This window comes from Lolium rigidum, chromosome 2 (genome assembly GCF_022539505.1).
Source record: "Lolium rigidum isolate FL_2022 chromosome 2, APGP_CSIRO_Lrig_0.1, whole genome shotgun sequence".
In the NCBI taxonomy this organism is placed as follows: Eukaryota; Viridiplantae; Streptophyta; class Magnoliopsida; order Poales; family Poaceae; genus Lolium; species Lolium rigidum.
This window is the reverse complement of record NC_061509.1, coordinates 96133801-96155582: the sequence shown is the minus strand read 5'-3', so window position 1 is coordinate 96155582 and position 21782 is coordinate 96133801. Positions and strand designations below refer to the sequence as shown.

At 40.6% G+C, this 21782-nt stretch overlaps 6 long non-coding RNA genes across 8 annotated transcripts; all 6 read right to left on the bottom strand.

Moving 5' to 3' along the window:
- Positions 1-1629: 1629 nt before the first annotated feature.
- On the bottom strand, positions 1630-2653 carry LOC124686952. Its single transcript, XR_006998024.1, has 2 exons — positions 2310-2653; positions 1630-1792 (listed from the first exon to the last, which is right to left on the bottom strand). It is a non-coding gene; the product is annotated as an uncharacterized LOC124686952 (long non-coding RNA).
- A 1348-nt stretch (positions 2654-4001) lies between these two features.
- LOC124686951 lies at positions 4002-6939 on the bottom strand. Of its 2 annotated transcripts, XR_006998023.1 has the most exons (5): positions 6809-6939; positions 6422-6479; positions 5193-5278; positions 4358-4636; positions 4002-4241 (listed from the first exon to the last, which is right to left on the bottom strand). It is a non-coding gene; the product is annotated as an uncharacterized LOC124686951 (long non-coding RNA). The 2 variants fall into 2 exon arrangements; XR_006998022.1 differs by having other exon boundaries at positions 4002-4636.
- A 59-nt stretch (positions 6940-6998) lies between these two features.
- On the bottom strand, positions 6999-8759 carry LOC124686950. 2 transcript variants are annotated; one of them, XR_006998021.1, is made up of 4 exons: positions 8668-8759; positions 7716-8569; positions 7539-7628; positions 6999-7106 (listed from the first exon to the last, which is right to left on the bottom strand). It is a non-coding gene; the product is annotated as an uncharacterized LOC124686950 (long non-coding RNA). The 2 variants fall into 2 exon arrangements; XR_006998020.1 differs by lacking the exon at positions 8668-8759 and having other exon boundaries at positions 7716-8601.
- A 1989-nt stretch (positions 8760-10748) lies between these two features.
- Positions 10749-12328, bottom strand: LOC124686949. The gene is made up of 3 exons (XR_006998019.1): positions 12092-12328; positions 11737-11791; positions 10749-11627 (listed from the first exon to the last, which is right to left on the bottom strand). It is a non-coding gene; the product is annotated as an uncharacterized LOC124686949 (long non-coding RNA).
- A 53-nt stretch (positions 12329-12381) lies between these two features.
- Positions 12382-14208, bottom strand: LOC124686948. The gene is made up of 3 exons (XR_006998018.1): positions 13671-14208; positions 13020-13084; positions 12382-12906 (listed from the first exon to the last, which is right to left on the bottom strand). It is a non-coding gene; the product is annotated as an uncharacterized LOC124686948 (long non-coding RNA).
- Positions 14209-14704: 496 nt separating this feature from the next.
- LOC124689106 lies at positions 14705-15128 on the bottom strand. The gene is made up of 3 exons (XR_006998712.1): positions 15032-15128; positions 14882-14953; positions 14705-14759 (listed from the first exon to the last, which is right to left on the bottom strand). It is a non-coding gene; the product is annotated as an uncharacterized LOC124689106 (long non-coding RNA).
- Positions 15129-21782: the final 6654 nt, after the last annotated feature.

Below are 21782 nucleotides of genomic sequence, written 5' to 3'. Positions count from 1 at the left end.
TGTATATGTACTAGGACAATGCCCGCGCGTTGCTGCGGAATAGAAAAAAAAAATTACGCGACAATATTTTTTTACTTTTCAAAAAATTTGTAGAAAAAAATTATAAAAATTTGTTGGGAATATCTACTAATTGTTGAGCCCGATAAAAATATACTGGTTGTTTCAATGTTATGATCCATTTTTTTTTGGAACCGCAGGCAAAATTAAAAGGTTATATACTTTCTTCGTACCTAAAAAAGCTTTCCAATTGTATCTAAATACGAGGTATATAGAATATTTTAATTATAGCTACATCCATATTTATAAAATAATTAAGTATAATTTTAATTGTGAAAAAGATCCAAGAAACAATTTCGCTTGTAAATCTCGCAAATTTAAGTGTGTTCGCACAGTTTCGTAAAAAAAGGGATAATTTTTTTGGCTGATTAAAAAAGACAAAATATGTCTCACATGAAACCTTATTTTTAGCACCAAATTTTTTCTTTTTTACACAGACTAAACAACATGCCAATTTTAATGTAAAAAACTTTGTGCGCAAGTAGCATATAAATATATAAACCTAAATTTTTCGTTTGGTATCTTTTAGAGTTTCAAAATGTATCAAAGATGTATTTCAGCATAAAGGGACCATATAGTACCCAAAAACTAAAACTCCACTCCCTAAATCGAAAATTCAAATTGTATGCCAACAGAAATTAACTACGAAGTACTTAAAATCCCCACTGTTCGATATCAAATTGCACCAAAGCAACAGATATAACGCTCTCATACATCAAGGAATTTGTAAAAAGCACTCGTACTGTCATGGATCAGGGAATCTCTTTACCCTCCGCTGGTTCCTTTTACTAGATTTAGATGTGCGCCTTGGCGCACGATCCCGTGGAACTCGTGCCAAGATGCGATAAAAAAAAACTGCCAACATGATAATACACTTCTTACGTTTCATAAACATACATTATCGCTAGGATGGAATTAGGATAAATCACATGAAACTATAAATAAAGCATTAAACCAAGTGTACCAAATATGTTAGAGAGTATACGAAATCATTATGTCAAACACTTTCTATCAAGCTTAGAGAGTATACAAAATCATTATTTGAGTAGCAGAACTTATATACAACCAGCTATTCATTTTGGTTATACAGAAGTGGTTTTTGTTAGACAGAAGTGGCTTCTGTTGCCCTTGCTTTCTCCTTAATTGTTGATTCATATTTGTTTGCTCTACTGGCAACCAAATTCCGAAGTGATATTTATCTGGCTTGTGAAGTGATATCTGTAGATTATACAAAGTCCCACCAGAAAGAAGGGGGAAATAAATGAGTGGACATAATCATAGTAAAAAAGTAAAGAAAGCAAAGAAGATATCAAAATTCAGAAGAAAAAATAGAAACAAACAGATAAAAAGCGAGGACTGATATGAAACCAAGGACGATACTGGAGAAAAGAGGACTACACCGAAAATGAAGTCGAACCAAAAAAGATAAAATAAAGCAAGGATAATTTGAAACTTGAAGAAGAAATGTGGCAAAAAAAAATGCGATAGAGATAAAACTAACAACCAAGGGGGGAGGGGGCCAAAAAAAGGCGTAGACAAAGAAATCCAATGATAAAAGAAAAAGTAAGGGACTGATAAAAATTAACCGATTAGACAAAAGATAACCTTCATGAAGTATATTTACAAAACAGAAGTGTGCGTGCATGACGTTAATGCAGTTGTCCCCCAACGGACAGCCAAAGATAACCTAGTAGACCAAGGATCTGATGGTTGTCCCCCAACAGACAGCCAATGCCTACACAACAGAAGTATACTTCCATCACGTTAATGGTATGATGTAATGTGGTCTTGCATCGCAAGTGGAGAAAAAACATATTGGTAGCAAATACTTATCAAACACATTTCACACACTTGTAGCATCTAATACTCGTTATTATGTCATTTGGTCTCCAAGGGAGAAAGGCAACAAGAGTAAAATGAGTGAATGTTCCTTGGCAATTGACATCAACAAGCATAAATAGCGTAGGAGCACATAATTTCAGTTTTCTTTCTTTTTGTTTACCTTGTGAATATCCCCAACTATACACATGTACCAGCTCATTGAAAGACAAGGACCATATGACTAAATCACCCCAAATTATTTTGGTTTAGTCTTTAAAATGCCTAGCCATCAATAATAGATTAACATAAAGGAGGCGGACAAACAATGTTACTTCTATAGTTGGTGCAGCACACACACCAATATGCAAAAAAAAATCTATTAACTGAACAAATACTATCGAAAATGAAAATTGGTAACAAATGGAACTCACCTAACCCGGTCAAATTTCAGGCCCATCCTCTTGCCACCATCCTACCATGCAAAGAGAAACAGAGAACTTCCTCATCCGCTAATCTTCAGTTAGCACGTGAGCATATGATCTGTGCACGCATACTAAGGTCCAGGGGGTTCCGGGCCGGTGGTGGGTGGGAGAGATGTTTCAGGAGCATTCTGTTTGTAAGACAATAGAGATAGCAAAAACAAATAAGAATGCTCAAACATATGGTGACAATAGAAGAGCATCAAGGTGAAAAGAAAGCAATCTAGTGGTAAACTCGACCATGCAACAACTAATAACCAGTAAAAGATCCAAGTTGAGTATCGAATATGAGTTATCGACCATACAACGAGACGGCTTAGTACACCATTGGAGGCACGTTGAGAAAATAAATACTCCCTATTCAGCTATATGCTCAAGATGCAAAGGAAGTTGTGAAAAATGTAGCTCGCCGTATGCATTTTCTATCTGGATTTTTCTTAAATCCATCAGTTACAGCAATACAAAGAATCATATGTCGCCAATTGATGTCGGGGATGTAAATCTACCCAAGGATTTTTTTTTATGTACATCGTATAGAAAATCACAAATGTAATTTACATCTGCAAGAAAATATAAGGAGCATGGGTACTATTGCAAACTGTTTCTAATCAAAAAATCAGACAGAATACTCCTAAATGATGTAGGTCTGACTTAACTTTAGGCCAAATAGTTGAGATCTAGCCGCGGAACCTCGGACTCATGACATTAGGCAAAATCCAGCAATAATAATTTAGTTATTTCCTACAAAATAACAGCATAATCCAAGAAATGACTGTCTAGACATTACTCAGTAAGACACAAATCCGAAATTATTTTCAATGAAAAAACAAAACAGAGAAGTACAGCCATTGTTCTCTGATAGAACAACAACTTGATTTACTACCTCCTGGAGCTAAATTTTAGAGAAATAAAATAAAGTTCTATACAACATAGCAATATGTGATTTTTACATACGTACATGGTCACTTGCATCAGCATCGACATTTTGGTTTACATAGCTACATGGTCAATACTTCATGGTTTTTGGTCTCCTGAATTAGAGTCACAATTGTTCAGTTTTCTCAGTTGTATAGGTTCAGTTTTCCAACATTGCAAACCCTTCCCAGCGGTGAGGAGAGAGCAGAAGCAAACGTAAAAGAAAGAAAGCGTGCAACTAAGATAAATTATGGCCACTCTTTGGAGACATAGGGATGATGCAAAATATGTTGTGAAACAAAGGATTAGTACCTGAAGAAATATGGTACTCAGGGCAGGAGGAGGGGAGACAGGGCTGGGAGGAGGAGAAGGGCGGGTGGCGGCCAGGAGGCGGATAGTATATATTATATTCATGAGGAAACTAAATGGAAAATTTGGAACATTACAACAATAACATGACAACTTTGTAACTGTAATCTTGGTCTTTGAAATAGTATTATTGTTCATTCATAGATGAGAACTTTAAAATTAATCCTATGGTCTAAATGTTGTAACTAAGAAAAGGCTCAAGAGGATTTACTTAATTACAAAGAAGAATGCAGGAAAAGTAAAAAATGTGTTAAGTGTGCATGATCTGGTATCAATGTTTGCCATTAAACAAAGGACACATGCAACAAAAAAGCAGAGGTAGCTAGCTGCTCATAACTCATAACCACAGCATATGCCTATGTTTTGCATACTACTTACCATCCAACAACAAAAGTAAAAATATAGTTACATTTCTAGCTTAGAGCAGTCAGCAGGATTAGAACTGAACAATAAGATGACCCAAATCAGTTGCAGCACACAATCCTTTTATCGCAATGCAATGGAACCGGAAAGATAAGGAGCAAGCATAAAACAACACAAAACAAAGTTGCTGTGATATTACCATATTATCTGGCCTTGTTTTCAGAGTTCAGAGTGAATCTGAAAGACAAAGCATAGTCTGATTGTTTTGTCTTGCTGGCAGCCAAATTTTCTAATGGATTAGAGTTCTGTTTAATGTGTAGACTAATCTAGTAGATCCAGCTGCAAGAGCTTACCTGTTCAAGTCATGCTGAAATAGGCTCATGTAGTTGTTCGGATCCTCCTATGAAATCATCCCAGCCACTTTAATCTTCTTGTCCTCATTCACTTGTATGCGACGACACTGCTCAGATTATTTCTTCTTACTAAGTTCGTTTTAGCTATGATATTTAAGTACCTTCTGCACGAACGATTCATATACTTGACAGCTTGCATCGCTGCAGCATTTTCTCGGGGAGATGATAAATAAAAGGAATCAATATCTGGATATTTCACTGATAGAAAGCATGGTTTGCCTGAGAGAAAATATCATGGGTTTTAATTCACTGGTTGTATCTAAATCAAAGAGGAAATATCAGCCAATTGTGCCTTGTCATTGTTCAAAAATATGGCAAAGGAAAACCGGCATACGCCTGATACCAGAATTATATGACACAAGCATAGTAATGACGGCATAAACTTCTTAGTTGAAAGTTAGATTACATGTTCTGATAATGTAGAACATCAAGGCGTATTGCATTCATTATTTACTCACATAAGCATACTTTCATGTATAAACAAAATGCATTACATATATCTGAAAAGAAATTTAAATTGGTGAGGAAAATTTTGCGGATAACTGATAAGACACCATAGATTACGGAAAATAGAACTGTTAAAAACCAGATATACATGGAAGAATTTTTAGAAAAAAATATAAACAGGAAAATATACTCAGCCAGACCTGCGGGAGCATGATTTTCCATGTTTGATTACTGTGGAATAAGCAATTTATCTGAATTCTCTTTAACTGGGATTCACCATAGAAATACCTTTCCTAAATACAAAACAAAGAAAAACATTAGTGCTCACCATAGACATGAATGATTAGAAGAGAGTGGATCTGAACTGAGAGAGACTCCATGAAGATGCTGGTACAAAGTGAATAATGGGTAAGCCTGGCATAAACAATGGAAGGAAGCACGAGTGTTAAAGAAATTGTTGAATACAAGAAGATCATCTCATTGACGAAGAATACGACTAACTGTAACGTGAATTTAGATGGAGCAGCAACTGAACCAGTAGCATGCCAATGGTTTGGATAGATACAACTATAAAAGCTAGGCTAGCAATACAAACTACTCTTAGACCATGTGAAACTATAGTAACAAAATGAATTTGCCAATTTGAACATCAGCAAAGAAAATATAGGAATCAACAGCTACGCATAGGCATTGTCTATAATTAAGAGAAGATACATAGAAGCAACATACAATGCACTGAATCTCCTGCACAGTCACAGGAATGCTGCTAAAAAACAGGACCGACAAGAAAGGTTTACTAAAACCATTGATTGCAGACCAAAGTGGTACCAAACGCTAGCGGTAAGCTGCTTCCTTTTCTTGTGCAGAATTTGGAGCAAAGGTGAAGTGAGATTAAACAGTATAGTGTTAGCTGAAGTTAGCACAGCAGCAAAGCGTTAACTGAGATTGCAGATCAAAGCATTAGGAGGTGCTGGCTGGTACAACGGAGCAAAGCATCAGCAAGTGTTAACTGAATTAGAAGCCATACTACATGAGAATTATCTTGACTTGAAGAACAAAATAATATATTCCGCACATCCATACTGACTGCAACCATGACCCAAAATAAAGGATTCGGTGTAGGTTATATTTGCTAGTGAATGTACATATATATTCCGAAGAACATGTAAAATCCACGAGCTGAATCGGAACACTGGACCGAAAATTACCGGCAAGACGAAAACCATTACATGGCACAAGTTCATACTGAATTGCATTTGGAAGCTACAAGAAAATCAGCATGAATAGTTCTTTTGCTATTTGTTAGTATTCGTTTCTGTTAAACACCACCTCACAACATACTGTATGCTGGGTAGATTTTTTCGAAATTTCTACATGTGGCTTTCACATATTTTCAAAGGAAAAGGTGATCGCCACGGGATATTTACCCAAATAAACAACAGACAGGAGCGGGATATTTACCCAACGAAACATGCATAAATACTGTAGCATGAAAAGAGGCACAATATCGAGTGGGAGAAAAACATGAAAGAAATAGAGATTAATACTGAAGCTTACCTAACTCAGCCCATTTACTTGCAGAAGGACCAAATGGCCATTCTCAGATCACCCAAACCTGAAATGTACCATGCATAATACAAACATTAAGTAAAACATGAAATACAATTAAGTTCTCCAATCATATAAAAATCTATATAAATCAAGAAAATGGTCCAAAGTACATCAGTATTGCTCCAAAAAATGAGAAAACGGCACATGTGCCGGTAATTTCTATCACATATGTATCACTGAAAAAATCAACTTCACTCCAAATTCCCAGCATTTCTCCCTCAGAGCAATGAAACATGCATAAATATCATGAAAAGAAGTAAAATATTTGATGCAACCATACCATGCATACTGGGAGAAACTGGAAAGAGACAAAGATTAACTACAAATTATTACCTAATTTAGCCATTTACATATAGAAGAAGGATCAAATGGGCATTATCAAATCAGCCAAACCTGAAATCCATCATGAGTCATGCAAACATTAGGTAAAGAAGAACGTAAAATCATTACGTTTTCAAATTAGATAATTATTATCTATAGAAACCAAGAGAGTGCACCATGCCCTGCTGACAATAAACTATTAGAAGGGGTTGTAGCTTCAGATCCTTCTCTTTATCTCAACAACACCAAATCCAGGGACCAGTTCTGAGATCCTCAACAACAACATTGACTCTTCTCTTTAGTTCTTACCCTGAACATGGCAAAAACTTAAATATAAACTATAAGGAAAATTAAATTAGGATGCATATGGTCCTTATAAGAGACAAATAAGATGCATACTTTATTTTAGAAAACATAAGTGCTCACAATAAGATGATTAATTGCTCCGAAACCATATGTATTTTGATCTGAACGACTGATCATTTGTTTTAGACCAAACTGAAGCAAAATGAAGTCGTATCTACTCTGAAAAAATAGCTTATTAATTGTGGAGACTATTTTGATCTGAACAAATAATTATAATTTTACCATATTTTACATATCCACCAAACTGTCATGCATAACCTATTTTATAGATAAATAGATAAAAGCACAAAGTAGCCATTAAGGCATTACAACCATTTATTTCTAGATAGAGCTGACATCAACGGAAACTTAAAAATAATCAGCAAAAGGTACAGACCTCAGATATAGAAGGCAAAAAGCACGTGAGCATCATCTTCCAGATTTCCGCACTGTATCTACATGTTCCATATTTCCATTCATGACAAACCTGCAAATCATGAGGGATGAGAACCCTTCTGCACCACTGTACTAAGACATATGAGGAAGTTAGTAAATATTAGTGTCTTGGACTTACCAAAGAGTGTTGTCGAACATGACCCAGTCAACGTCCAAGGACAACTCTCGGGTACACATAGTTCTGCAGCCACCAGGAGCACACCGAACACACACTGACGGTTTCATGTGGTGTCGCGGCTGCTTAGTGGCGCGAGCTCATGGAGAGGGACGAACAGGGCGACGGCAACGGGGAGGACCAGAATAGCTGGGAACAGGTCGACGGAACCAACGCCATGGATGCCCCTCTCGGGAGTGTGCTCCTCTTGCGTTGCATCGAGGAAGATCGCGAAGTCGCTGGTGCCGAGCACAGAAGGAGCATGTGCTCCTCGGGCTGAGCGGCGAGGACGAGGCAGGTACAATGTGTCAGACAACATACAACAAATATCTCAATGGAGGATGTAACTCTACTCTAACTAAAATCAAAGGCAAAATATAGGCCCATAGATTTGCTAACCAGTACTTAAGTTGGTTGACCAAACAAATCAGTTTTGATTCTTTATCTCCTCGCAACACAAAAAATCAAAAGAATAAGAAACACAATATGGGAACAACCTGCTAGGAATATTGTCAAACACCTTGTAGGCATATATACATGGAATCTGCATAGTTTATAAGTAAAGCAATTTCTGCATGTGTAGTTCAGTGTAAGGCAGGGGAAGAAAACAAAGAGTTGATATAACTTCAAACGGTTGCAATGACAAGGTTCATTATGGCAAGGGGAGATGAAGAGGAGCGGCCATACACGCAGCAGCAGGATAGAAGACAAGACAAACATTGGGGTGAAGCCTGGAGGAGGGAGAGGCACAACAACCTGCGAGAGGTAGACTGTAATCCTCCGGAGATGGAGATGCCGCAACCCTCCTGGTGACCTCCCTGAGCAGGGTTGGAGAGAGAGAGAGAGAGAGTTTGAGGGAGAGAGAATACCAGAGAGATGCAATAGCCTTCAAGGAAGACCCGTGAGTGGGGAATACCAGAGCAAGTGAGGGAGAGATGCAACGCAGCTGCTCTCCCGCCGACGACCCGACCCACGGCACTGGCCTGCTCCGCTCCTGTCGGCTCCAATCGGTCCTCGCGACAGAGCGTGGTGCGCACAAGGAGGGGATTGGGGAGGACGAAGCGGGCGGGCGGATTGGGCTGTGGCGACTTTGGAGGCCTCAATCAAGAGGATAATGGAGAGGGGCTCGGTCGTGGACTCCACGCCGAGGAGCTCGGGAGAGCTTCCTCCTCCGCCCCCTCGCCTTCTATCTCGACGAAGAAGACCACGACGGCACCCAGGACCGGGATGAGGCGCGGTCTGGGTCGGCGACCTTCATCGGCGGCCGCAGGTCCTCGTCGGTGGCCCGGCGCACGGCGAGGGCCGCCGCCGCCGCCTCCCGCAGCTCCCGCGCCACCTCGGTCGCCGCCGCCGCCTGCTCCTCTAGGCCACGCGCGTCGTCGTCGTCCATTGCTTCCGCCTGCGTCCTCGTCGGCCGCGCGGCACACGGCCAGGCGCGCGGGGGAGATGGCGGTGGTAGGACCGGCGGCGGGCTGAGCAGGAGAGGAGCCGCACGGGATTGGAGGAGGAGAGATGAACAAGGAGGGGATTGGGGTGGGGATCGAGAGAGACGAACGGGAGGAGACCCCTGGCTTTTCCCCTCCTTCCGCGTGGAGGAGATATTTTCCACGGCTGACGCGAGGCGAGTGCAACCCTGAAACGAGCCACAACAACTGACACGCGGGTCTGACCGACCGTAGGACCCAAAGGCAGCTAGACGCGGGTAGACGTTGGACGTTGCATGTCTTTCTCTAGCGGAAACGAACGGCTGAGATCAAACTTTGGCTAGTAACAGTAAAAATCTGACGGTCCACATGCTCAGAGCGCTGTGAATCCCCCTATGGGGGGCATCTATTATATCTCTTAACTAGATTTAGATGTGCGCCTTGGCGCACGATCCCGTGAAACTTATCCCAATCCACACTTTATAATAACAATAACAATTAGGTGCGAAAATGATAACTTTTTTAGGTTTTAGAAAACAAAGCCAATGCAGTAACCTTAAGATAAAAAAAACACAAAATTAAAAATTACAAACAGGATAAGAAATGTTTATATATACAACCAAGAAAATAGAGGAACATATTACAGTACCAAGCACTCGATGGCTATGTCAAGAACAATAGGCGCAAGGAACAACAAACTCATCATCTACATAAGTTTGGCATTGCCGCAACACAATATTTAGAGGTTACATCACACAAGAAACGTAAACCTAATTTGGTACCGACACCACCAAAATCTAACACCGCTGCAAATGAAAAGATAAATTAACCAACAATTAGATACAAGGCAAATGAAAGAAAACAATAAGAATAGAAGATTAACTCATATTTTGCTACAATAAAACCATGACTATATCTAAGAGAATTAACTCTTCCCTGTTCTCTCCAAATGTTTCCAGGACATCATCTCCATGTTTAAGTGTAAAGCTCAAGCCTTGCAGGTTAATAAGATTGTTCTAAACTGTGTCATCGTGTGGTTTTGTCCACCAAAATTGCTAAGATACACAATATTATTTCAGACCCAAGTTCGAGTTTTATTTGATTTAATAGAAAATATAAAGACTTCATGATGATTAATGATCAGGTTAAGATGGATCTAAACCACTCCATTTTTTCTATACACATACAACCTCCCAACAGTTAAACAACTTATTAGAAACGCAAGACAACCAGTATGAAATGCTAGAAAAAACGGCTGCACTTCAAGGATAGCCCTCAACGTCGAGGAACATGTGCTAGAGTGTATGTGCGACTCATTAAAATCATGACTTCAAACAAATAGTTTTTTTTGGAAGTATCCATGGTTACTACCAATGAATAGGATAGAATGAAGACATCTCTCACAGCAAGAAAAAACAGCCCCAATCACATATGAAATTGTCATAGATCAATAAAAGAATACTGAAATACTTGAGAGATGCAAAAAGAAGGAGGATTATCCCCTGCTTCAGCTTGCAACGGCCTGCAAGAAGTCAAATATGAATTCAATCTAATTACTAGGGGCTACAAAGGGAGTGATGCAATTCTACAAATGGCAATTTGATAAGCCCACAGGCAGTAGCCAACGACTCTTAATACTTGTTTTTGCCACACCCATTTAAGATAAGAGAACATACTGGGAATGGAGAGTACTTTTAGGTCAGGAACAAGCCAGTCCGGGGCCTTAATGGTTAGGCTCTATTTTTGGATCTTTTGCTTGCAACTCACTAACTGTGAAGCTCCATCGTCCACACAATACAAGAACTGCACTTCAGTCTGTATGATAGTTCAGGATCATGGTATATTTTGCTACTGTTTCTTTCATGGTAACTGGAATATTAAACTGAAAGAAACCTAACTCATATGAGCTAATAATTGCATTGGAATTACAAAATGCGCTGTATAATAGACCTTGTGACGACTGAATTTTGCCAATGGTGAAGCCTGGCCAAAGATATCTAATATAAATGATAATCTCTGAAGAATTAGATTCATGCCCCTCAAAGGCTACAGACACAATCAACACCTACCATGCAGGAAAGCGATAGAAATGCACGTGAAACACCTAATAAAGAACTAATCACACTTTCTCGCAGGCTACTAAGTTTGTGATATACAGCCACAACCTTTATTTGCAAGCATGGTTGCATTATTCAGGAATGTCCAACCCAGGTTAATGACTCAATTATTGAATGTAAACAGAGACAGCTGAATGACAAAGGCATGCATGTAGAACAATAAGCTAGTGCTTAAAAGGTATAAATGCGCCTATCCAAGGTTTAATCTCACAAACCGGTGTGGCCACATCTTTAAACCATTTTCAATGGGCTTCAGAATAAGATCAACAAAAGCTTTAATTGCAGAATTTAGTGGTGAAGGGGGAGGATTATCATCAACTGTCCAACAACAATTCCTTGCAAATCAATGTTGTCCAAAATGCATTAACAGGCTAGTTCTAAGTGATCAGAAGAAAATATTTTTAGGTTGACAAATCAATTATTTTATGGGTAAAGGTTGCATACTTGGGGAAAGCAAATCGGTATCACCATGGAACGCTTTTAGAGGTTTGAAATTGGCCTACAAAATAAAAGTTTAAATTCAATAATTGAGTCATTAACCTGGCTTGGACATTCGTACATATGACAAGCACTACAACCTAATATATATAGCACGAGTGGCATTTGAGAGCATTGTCTGATTGAGACACAGAATACAATAAACAAAAATCATGAAAACAACCAAGAATGCGGAAACAAGGCAAATCCTTTTTGCAATAGCTAAAATCGTATTGCATTCAGGCAGTGACAAAGAGGCAACCACCGATAATTTTACAGTCCAGAAATATGAAAGAGAAATTGATTTACAGAGTGCGCTAACCAAGAATGCATAGACGACGCAAATCGAATGTTGGAGTCGCACTGATGGGCTCCCATTATGGTCTCGATGTGGTCGGCGATGAGGTCGCCGACTGGACGTAACAGATGCCCATACAAGAGCCTGCACATACCAAGGTTTAATGAGGATCCACTCTACTTACCATAACAGTTCAGAAGAATGGCAGTAATCCTTTCAGACCATGAATAGTTGCACGGGTTTTAGAGCAAGTAAAATAGGCAGGACAAATTGCCCATGCTGGCAGCCAAATGCAAACTATAATTGACCTCAATTTTCACATAGAAAGCCACTTGGAATTCCCACTAATCTAGCATGCTCATGCAAACTTTGGTACACCTACAGTTTTCGGTCGTGTGGATTCTCATCAAGTTTCAGCTATATCTGCCTACAGTATGGCCATTAAGAAAGTATGAGGTTGAATTCGTGAACATTGGTTGCGTATGAGACGTATCTAAATGTTTTCTATCTAAAGAAAATTACAATGTATGAGAAGTATGATACTCCCTGTAAGGATGCTATCAAGTGAAAAGTCCTCTAGCTTCTCAACAGATGTTGCTTCCATTGCTCAGTGACGTTTGAGGGGCTCATGTTGTGGAAACTGAGGAGAAAGAATGCCGACGATGGCCCCTCCTCGTCTGTCTCTATGGCAGTGCTCGACGTGGGTGACAACGGCACATACGGCTTGGCCTCTTTGTCTGTCTCGCTTCCAGTAAAGCGGGCCTTTTGGCCACCACACACGACGAGGAGGGACATGGTGGATGCAGAGGAGCTCGGTGACGATAGGTGGCACAGGATCCCTGAATCAAAACAAAGACATGTCAAGCATTTGGAGACTCGAGGTGGGGTCACAATATTTCACAACCTAACTGCTCATTCACAAATTAATTAATCAGGTCAAATAGGAACCAACCAACAGTAGGCTATCTTTTTTCTTTGCCATGTCCATCCATCAGAGCACATCTTGGTATAATACTTCTGAAAGAAATTCAGTGAAATCAGAAAGAGAATAAAGAAAAGCTTTTTGGCTTGGTATTTAAGGCAACCATATAGAAGACCATTAGATTATCCCTGATTTGTTAAGGGTGAACATGTGTTGGATAATAGAACCATAATTTCATTAGAAACAGAAGAAGAAAATATTTTCAGACCACATATTAAATAGCATGCACGCATGGTAATAACAGTTGTGAATCACATGAACAAACTAAAGGCTGAAGAATATTTTTTGTTTCTTATACGACAAACCATAGCAGAACTGAAACGAATATCCATAACATGATTAAAATCAAACCCATAGTATTCATGTGGAGAACATCCAGAGAAGCAACTTGCTGCTTCATAGGACTAAAATAATAGATATTATCTCTCAAACAATCAGCTCAACATTATGACTGCAAACTAAGCCCACATTGCAAAACAAAATCCATGAAATGCGCAATCTGAGGAACGACAACAGCAGCAGACAGAATATAGACAAAGGCAATTACCTTTGAAGAAAAAGTAAAGGAAATTGAGTTATTTTCGGCCTTCTCAAATAAACCGAGGCAATCCAATGACTCACCAAATGATTTTTTTTCTACTCATTCCCTCAAGACCAATCTGTCGAAAATGCAGCGGCCGCCGCTCACACCTCGCCGGCAACCAGATGCAGCAACATAATCAGTGAGGCCAACGGTTGAACTGCCTCTTCCGCTTGTGTAAATACCACGAGGAGATAGTTTATGCTGTACTGGAGAAGCTGAGATTTAATCGATGTCACCTCTGAAGTTAGCATCCAGAAGGAAGCCTCAAAGCATTGCCACCAAAAATCTATACGCTATTGTTAAGCTATTAGCTTATGAGATGATCCTCTTAGGGGAAAGCTAAATATATTGCTTGAAAATACATGGCAGAGGAGGGCCATATTAACACACACAATTCCAAGATGTTCAGAGCCAATGTTATTGTCAAACTATCATATATGTCAGGCAACATTATAAATTATTATTTTAACTTCTCAATCTGCAATCACAAAAGAAGATAATACTAAAATATTTCCACAAAGTCTCATCCAAGAGGTAGGAGGAGATTGAGACAGACCTTAACTCTAACAAAGTGGCCTCCAGAAGACTTTCTGGCGCTGGCAGTATCCATAGAGTCCTCAATATCAAGCCTAGATTTGTATGTCTGTTAGAAGGAGATTGTTGGCAATATCGTAGCATGATTTAACGCCTCTACCTTGAGTATTAACTTCACTACCTCTAGCTTGGTTCAGTTCTGATACTCATGGCCCTGTATATCCCAGTGATCTGTAAAAGGTGCAGCGGGTAAATTATTAACTCTAGCAACAAAATCACATGCCAATATATTTTTCAATTGACAAACAAAATTAAAATCCTAACCTCAACCCTGGCTCTAGGTTTTCGACCATCAATAAGCTTATTTTGCATAAGAACACTAACTGTATGACGAGTACCACTACCACGACATCTTATCTGATGTTTCTTGCAAATTTATATCTGCTTGTCCAAAAATCTTCCATCCAACCAGAGAGACACTGCAGCGGTGGAGATGAGCGGGCTGCTACCGAAGAAGATGGCCAGGAGATAAATAAGCTGCCAATGAAGATGTCCATGTACAACTGTTTGTGTATCAGATGAGACAAATGAATCTGCAAATAAAATGTAGATAATACATCAGCTGCTAGTATATTTATTGTTCAAAAAGAGAAGGCAAAGTGCAACAAAAAGCAGGAATGCAATATATAATTGATGCGAACAGAATGACGCTGACTTCTTAAAAGTGTCCAATTGGACTCATGACATACAAAAGTGGGAGGCGCATGATTTTGACCCCATCAAATTCCTATAAAACATGACACACCATATCTAATAGAGATAAAATAAACAATGTTATGGTTCAAATGTCAGTCCCAACCATTACCTACTCAAACAGCAAGATATACGTCTATTCTTCTACTTCAATAGTCTTCCTTTAGAACACACCTGCAACAAAAAAAAATGGGATCATATTAAATGTGCAACCAAAATTTAAAGAGAAAGGCCTATTTGGATCGATGACAAAATAGACCAAATTGGAGGCACATGGGTTTAACCCAATAAAGTTCCAGTTGAACACGACATACAATATCTAATTAAGCAATGCCTGAAAATAGGAGTAAAATGAACACATACGGCTTACCACAACATGCATTTGTTCATGGAAATAGGATTAGAATGGTTCAAGCACCTAATATTTATGTAAGCTGCTCTATATCTAATGTGTGAAGTACCACATTATTGCAAGATCCATAGTAAAAGGCATGCCCTTTCAAACAAAAAGAAGATGCACGTACATCGTCATCTTCCGAAGCAATCATTCCACTCAGAGATTTCCACAAACACCTTGTGTACACCTGCAACCTCAAAATATGAGAGGAAAATAGATGATGTTCAGGGAAGGATATGGGATGCTAAGGTAAGGATGAGAAAATCATACCCAATGCGTGCTTGCTGATGGGGAGGAGAGGGACCAGCAGAGAATGGTGGAGGAGACGGAGCGCAGCCGAGAAGCAGCGGCCACTTGCCGCTCCTATCAGCGATGGCGGCCATCCCCACACTGTCCGCCGGCTGCGGCTGCTGCTGAGGTGGACGCGATGGGGAAGGAAAGGACGCCCGTCACCGGCGCAGATGATGAGCAGGAGAAGGAACCGGTGGCGCGGGGTGAGGGAGACGCAAGGGGACGGGACGAGAAGGCCAGAGGAGGGTTAGGATGGTCGCTGCCCCTTTTTCCTCTTCTCCAATCCCTTTTCTTTTTCTAGCTGAGGAGGAGGGGAAAAGTGCGGCCGGCCGGCCAGGAAGGCGGAGCGGCGGCAGCCGCCTCTCGCGAGCACCACGGGAGGAAGATGAGAAAGATGAGTGCGGCTAGGGTTTTCTGGGTGGGATTTCCTTTTTATACCACCGTGGTAAAAAAACGAACGGTTCAGATTGGTTGAGGTAAAATTCAATGGCTAGTCAAATTTGATTTACATGAGAGCTGATACGTCTCCAACGTATCGATAATTTCTTATGTTCAATGCCACATTATTGATGATACCTACATGTTTTATGCACACTTTATGTCATATTCGTGCATTTTCTGGAACTAACCTATTAACAAGATGCCGAAGAGCCAGTTGTTGTTTTCTCGCTGTTTTTGGTTTCAGAAATCCTAGTAACGAAATATTCTCGGAATTGGACGAAATCAAGACCCAGGGTCCTATTTTGCCACGAAGCTTCCAGAAGACCGAAGAGGAGTCGAAGTGGGGCCACGAGGGGCCGCCACTATAGGGCGGCGCGGCCCAGCCCTTGGCCGCGCCGACCTGTAGTGTGGGGCCCCCGTGTGGCCCCCCACGTTGCCCTTTCGCCTACTTAAAACCTTCCAGAGACGCCGCCGCCGCCAATCCCATCTCGGGGGATTCTGGAGATCTCCTCCGGCACCCTGCCGGAGAGGGGATTCATCTCCCGGAGGACTCTACACCGCCATGGTTGCCTCCGGAGTGATGAGTGAGTAGTTCACCCCTGGACTATGGGTCCATAGCAGTAGCTAGATGGTTGTCTTCTCCTCATTGTGCTTCATTGTTGGATCTTGTGAGCTGCCTAACATGATCAAGATCATCTATCTGTAATATTCTATGTTGTGTATGTCGGGATCCGATGGATAGAGAATACCATGTTATGTTAATTATCAAGTTATTACATATGTGTTGTTTATGATCTTGCATGCTCTCCGTTATTAGTAGAGGCTCGGCCAAGTTTTTGCTCTTAACTCCAAGAGGGAGTATTTATGCTCGATAGTGGGTTCATGCCGCATTGACACTGGGACGAGTGACGAAAAGTTCTAAGGTTGTGTTGTGCTCGTTGCCACTAGGGATAAAACATTGATGCTATGTCCGAGGATGTAGTTATTGATTACATTACGCACCATACTTAATGCAATTGTCTCGTTGCTTTGCAACTTAATAATGGAAGGGGTTCGGATGATAACTCTGAAGGTGGACTTTTTAGGCATAGATGCGGTTGGATGGCGGTCTATGTACTTTGTCGTAATGCCCAATTAAATCTCACTATACTTATCATGACATGTATGTGCATTGTTATGCCCTCTCTATTTGTCAATTGCCCGACTATAATTTGTTCACCCAACATGCTTTTATCTTATGGGAGAGACACCTCTAGTGAACTGTGGACCCCGGTCCATTCTTTAATACTGAAATACAAATCTGCTGCAATACTTGTTTTCTCTGCAAACAATCATCTTCCACACAATACGGTTAATCCTTTGTTACAGCAAGCCGGTGAGATTGACAACCTCACTGTTTCGTTGGGGCAAAGTACTTTGGATTGTGTTGTGCGGGTTCCACGTTGGCGCCGGAATCCCCGGTGTTGCGCCGCACTACATCCCGCCGCCATCAACCTTCAACGTGCTTCTTGGCTCCTCCTGGTTCGATAAACCTTGGTTTCTTTCTGAGGGAAAACTTGCTGCTGTGCGCATCATACCTTCCTCTTGGGGTTCCCAACGAACGTGTGAGTTACACGCCATCAAGCTCTTTTTCTTGCGCCGTTGCCGGGGAGATCAAGACACGCTGCAAGGGGAGTCTCCACTTCTCAATCTCTTTACTTTGTTTTTGTCTTGCTTTATTTTATTTACTACTTTGTTTGCTGCATTATATCAAAACACAAAAAAATTAGTTGCTAGCTTTACTTTATTTACTGTCTTGCACTCTATATCAAAAACACAAAAAAATTAGTATACTTGCATTTACTTTATCTAGTTTGCTTTATTTACTACTACTAAAATGGCCACCCCTGAAAATACTAAGTTGTGTGACTTCACAACCACAAATAATAATGATTTCCTATGCACACCTATTGCTCCACCTGCTACTACAGACAGAATTCTTTGAAATTAAACCTCGCTTTACTAAATCTTGTTATGCGAGAGCAATTTTCAGGTGTTAGTTCGATGATGCTTGCTGCCCATTTTAATAATTTTGTTGAACTATGTGAAATGCAAAAGTATAAAGATGTAGATGGTGACATTATAAAATTAAAATTGTTTCCTTTCTCATTAAGAGGAAGAGCTAAAGATTGGTTGCTATCTCTCGCCTAAGAATAGTATTGATTCATGGACTAAATGCAAGGATGCTTTTATTGGTAGATATTATCCCCCTGCTAAAATAATATCTTTGAGGAGTAGCATAATGAATTTTAAACAATTGGATAATGAACATGTTGCTCAAGCTTGGGAAAGAATGAAATCTTTGGTAAAAAATTGCCCAACCCATGGACTGACTACTTGGATGATCATCCAAACCTTCTATGCATGACTAAATTTTTCTTTGCGGAATTTATTGGATTCAGCTGCTGGAGGTACCTTTATGTCCATCACTCTTGGTGAAGCAACAAAGCTCCTTGATAATATGATGGTTAATTACGCTGAATGGCACACGGAAAGAGCTCCACAAGGTAAGAAGGTAAATTCTGTTGAAGAATCTTCTTCCTTGAATGATAAGGTTGATGCTATTATGTCTATGCTTGTGAATGATAGGACTAATGTTGATCCTAATAATGTTCCATTAGCTTCATTGGTTGCCCAAGAAGAACATGTTGATGTAAACTTCATTAAAAATAATAATTTCAACAACAATGCTTATCGGAACAATTCTAGTAATAACTATAGGCCATATCCTTATAATAATGGTAACGGTTATGCTAATTATTATGGTAATTCTTACAACAATAATAGGAATACACCCCATGGACTTGAAGCTATGCTTAAAGAATTTATTAGTACACAAACTGCCTTTAACAAATCTGTTGAGGAAAAGCTCAATAAAATTGATATTCTCGCTTCTAAGGTTGATAGTCTTGCCTCTGATATTGATCTTTTGAAATCGAAAGTTATGCCTAATAGGGATATTGAAAATAAAATTGTCACTACAGCAAATGCCATCCAAGTTAGAATTAATGAGAATATAAGATTAATGGCTGAACTGCGTGCTAGGCGGGATAGAGAAGAAAATGAAAAACTAGCTAAAGAGAAAAATGTAGCTAAAGTTTGGACTATTACCACCACTAGCAATGCTAATGATTCACATGTTGCTGCACCTCCTACTATCAATGGTAAATAATTGGTGTTGGCAATGTTTCTACTCCTAGTGCAAAGCGCGCAAAATTACCTGAAACTGCTAAAACTGCTGAAACTGCCTGTGATAAAACTGCTGAAATTTTTTCCAACCTTGGGGATGATAATCCCATTGCTTTAGATTGTAATGATTTAGATTTTGACTAGCAAAAGTGCCCGTGCGTTGCACCGGGATAAATTAAAATTCAAACGCGAATCACTTCTTCTATGTGCCACCATGGATGAAGATGATCATGTTTGTCCTATTCGTGAAGAGCATGATTAATCCTAATAAGATGAGCTTGCAAGGCCCTCACTTCACCTATTTATAACACTTTTAATGTTTTGGGCTTCATCCCAATGTATCCTAATGTAATTTAAGCTTGTTTCATGATCCATACCTGCATTGTAGTTTTGCCGATTTATCATGATGGTGGGTAACACCCCTGATCTATATTTGAGTCGCTAAACGAAGTTCGATTTATAACAAAACGATGAATTGGGGATTTTGGAAATTTTGTTTATTTTTAAAAAGCTGGTCACTAATCAAAGTTCTAGTTAAACTTGATTGATCTGTCTAACTCTAGTCTTGGTCTGATTATTTATTATTTAACTTTTTTTTATTTTAAATCAATTACTATTTTAATATATTTTTAATAATTTTTTTAATCAATACACAGTTGATCTATTTCTATCCGTTCTCTAGGCTGCCTGCTGCACCGAGGTCCTCCCAGTTCCGTGATAGCACGATCGACTATTTGTTTCCTTTCATATGAGCATCTCTGATCACTCCATCTTGTTATCCTTCATCAGTTTCAGATTACAATGGGATCTCCTTTAGATTTTTATATGTCCAGCTGAGTCCTTTATGGCTGTTGTTGTTGAAGCTCGGCCAACAATTAAGTACAGTTGATATGTGTACCATGTGTTTCGCTTTGGCATGATTCCACCAGTGAAGATTGCTCCATTTGCTGCCCATTCCATTGCCACAAGCCCACAATGCTCCCAAGTTACATACACGCTCTATTGGTTTTGGCAGCACGAGAAGGTAGAATTAGTCAGTAGATCACCGGTATAAAAACCACTGTTAACTGCGATATTTCAGTCTTCAGTTGAACAGCTAGATTCAGCAGGGTGTGAAACAGATCTGTCCAATGCGTGCTCTGAAGCCACCGATTTTATTGGATCATCCCTTGCCTTTTCTTCTCCAGTGCGCTCTCTCAGATGGGCTTTTGTCGTACACAAAGTAATTACGGCCAGAAATTTCTTTCTAATCTGACTCTTCTAAATTTTCATGGATGAAAATCATGAAAACCCCAAATTTCTCCCCTAAAATCGTCCAAGAGTTGAGTATTTCCATTGCTTTCTCCAACGAAACCCATTTCCTATCTCTCTCAATCAGCTAACCCTGTCGGTTTAATCCTTTTGCCCAAAATTACAGCAAACAAGAAGCAGAGCGCCTCAATCCAATCCTAACCAAGCGCATCAGCCGCTCAATTATGAATTGCACAGTTGGTTGCATTCTTACTACAGTCCATCGGAACGGCTGAAATCGCTCCTCATCCACGGTCGCGAGCAATCACAACCGAGAGTTGCTTCACTGTCAAAAAAAAAAAAAAAAAACCGAGAGTTGCTTCTCATCCCCGAGCCCCCAATCTTCGTCCCCAGGCCACCTCTGCCGTCCCGGCGCCCCCTCTCCTCTACGTCCTCCTACCTAGCCCTCCTCCCACTCTGGTCCGGCATCGACAGCAGGCCCACACAGGAGGGACCTCAGGTGAATCCTAGCGAGGAGGCGCCTCAATCTGTCCGGGGCATGCTCAGGAGTTGCTCCTCCGGCCTTCAATCTGCCGTCCTTGCCGGCGGGAGGAGTCGCACCTGTGGTTGGAGGAGGGGCGCGCGGGCGATGCGCCTCGGCCAGATGCAAGGAGGAGAGTAACCTGAGAGGCGCGTCGAGGGAAGGAGTTCCCCTTACGTCTGCCCCCATGCGAGACCTTGAAATCTGAGAAGGAGGCACCGCTAGCTGCAAGGAGCCAGTTCGCAACGAAGCAGGAGCGGGATGCCGAAGAACCCAGGCAAAGGAGGATGGAAGAGAGCCATGGGGACGACGCACTGCAGAGGCCCTCCGGGATCGACCCAGTCCGGCCGCACCCATGCCTCTCGCCATGGTATTCCAGTACTCAGCGCTGGGTGCGCGGCCTATGACCGCGGACGCCGATGGTCCGGCTGCACCTGCTGCCGAGGCTGCGAGGGGTGATATGGTCATGCTCGGCGCTCCACCTTCAGATCCGGCAACGAATATTAATGAACCGGCATGTTGCAATTTAACGTATTATGTGACTTGGTGGGAGGGCAAAACGGTCCAAAAAAAAGCGTTGACGAAACTTGTTGGCAGAAACCTTAGCTCCTTTATTATTAGGTATAGATTATTGCCACATCTCTGAAGTTATAAAGTTCTTACAAAAACTTGCTAAGAGTCCCAATGCTAGCGCTGTAAACTTGGCTTTCACAAAACATATTACAAATGCTCTCA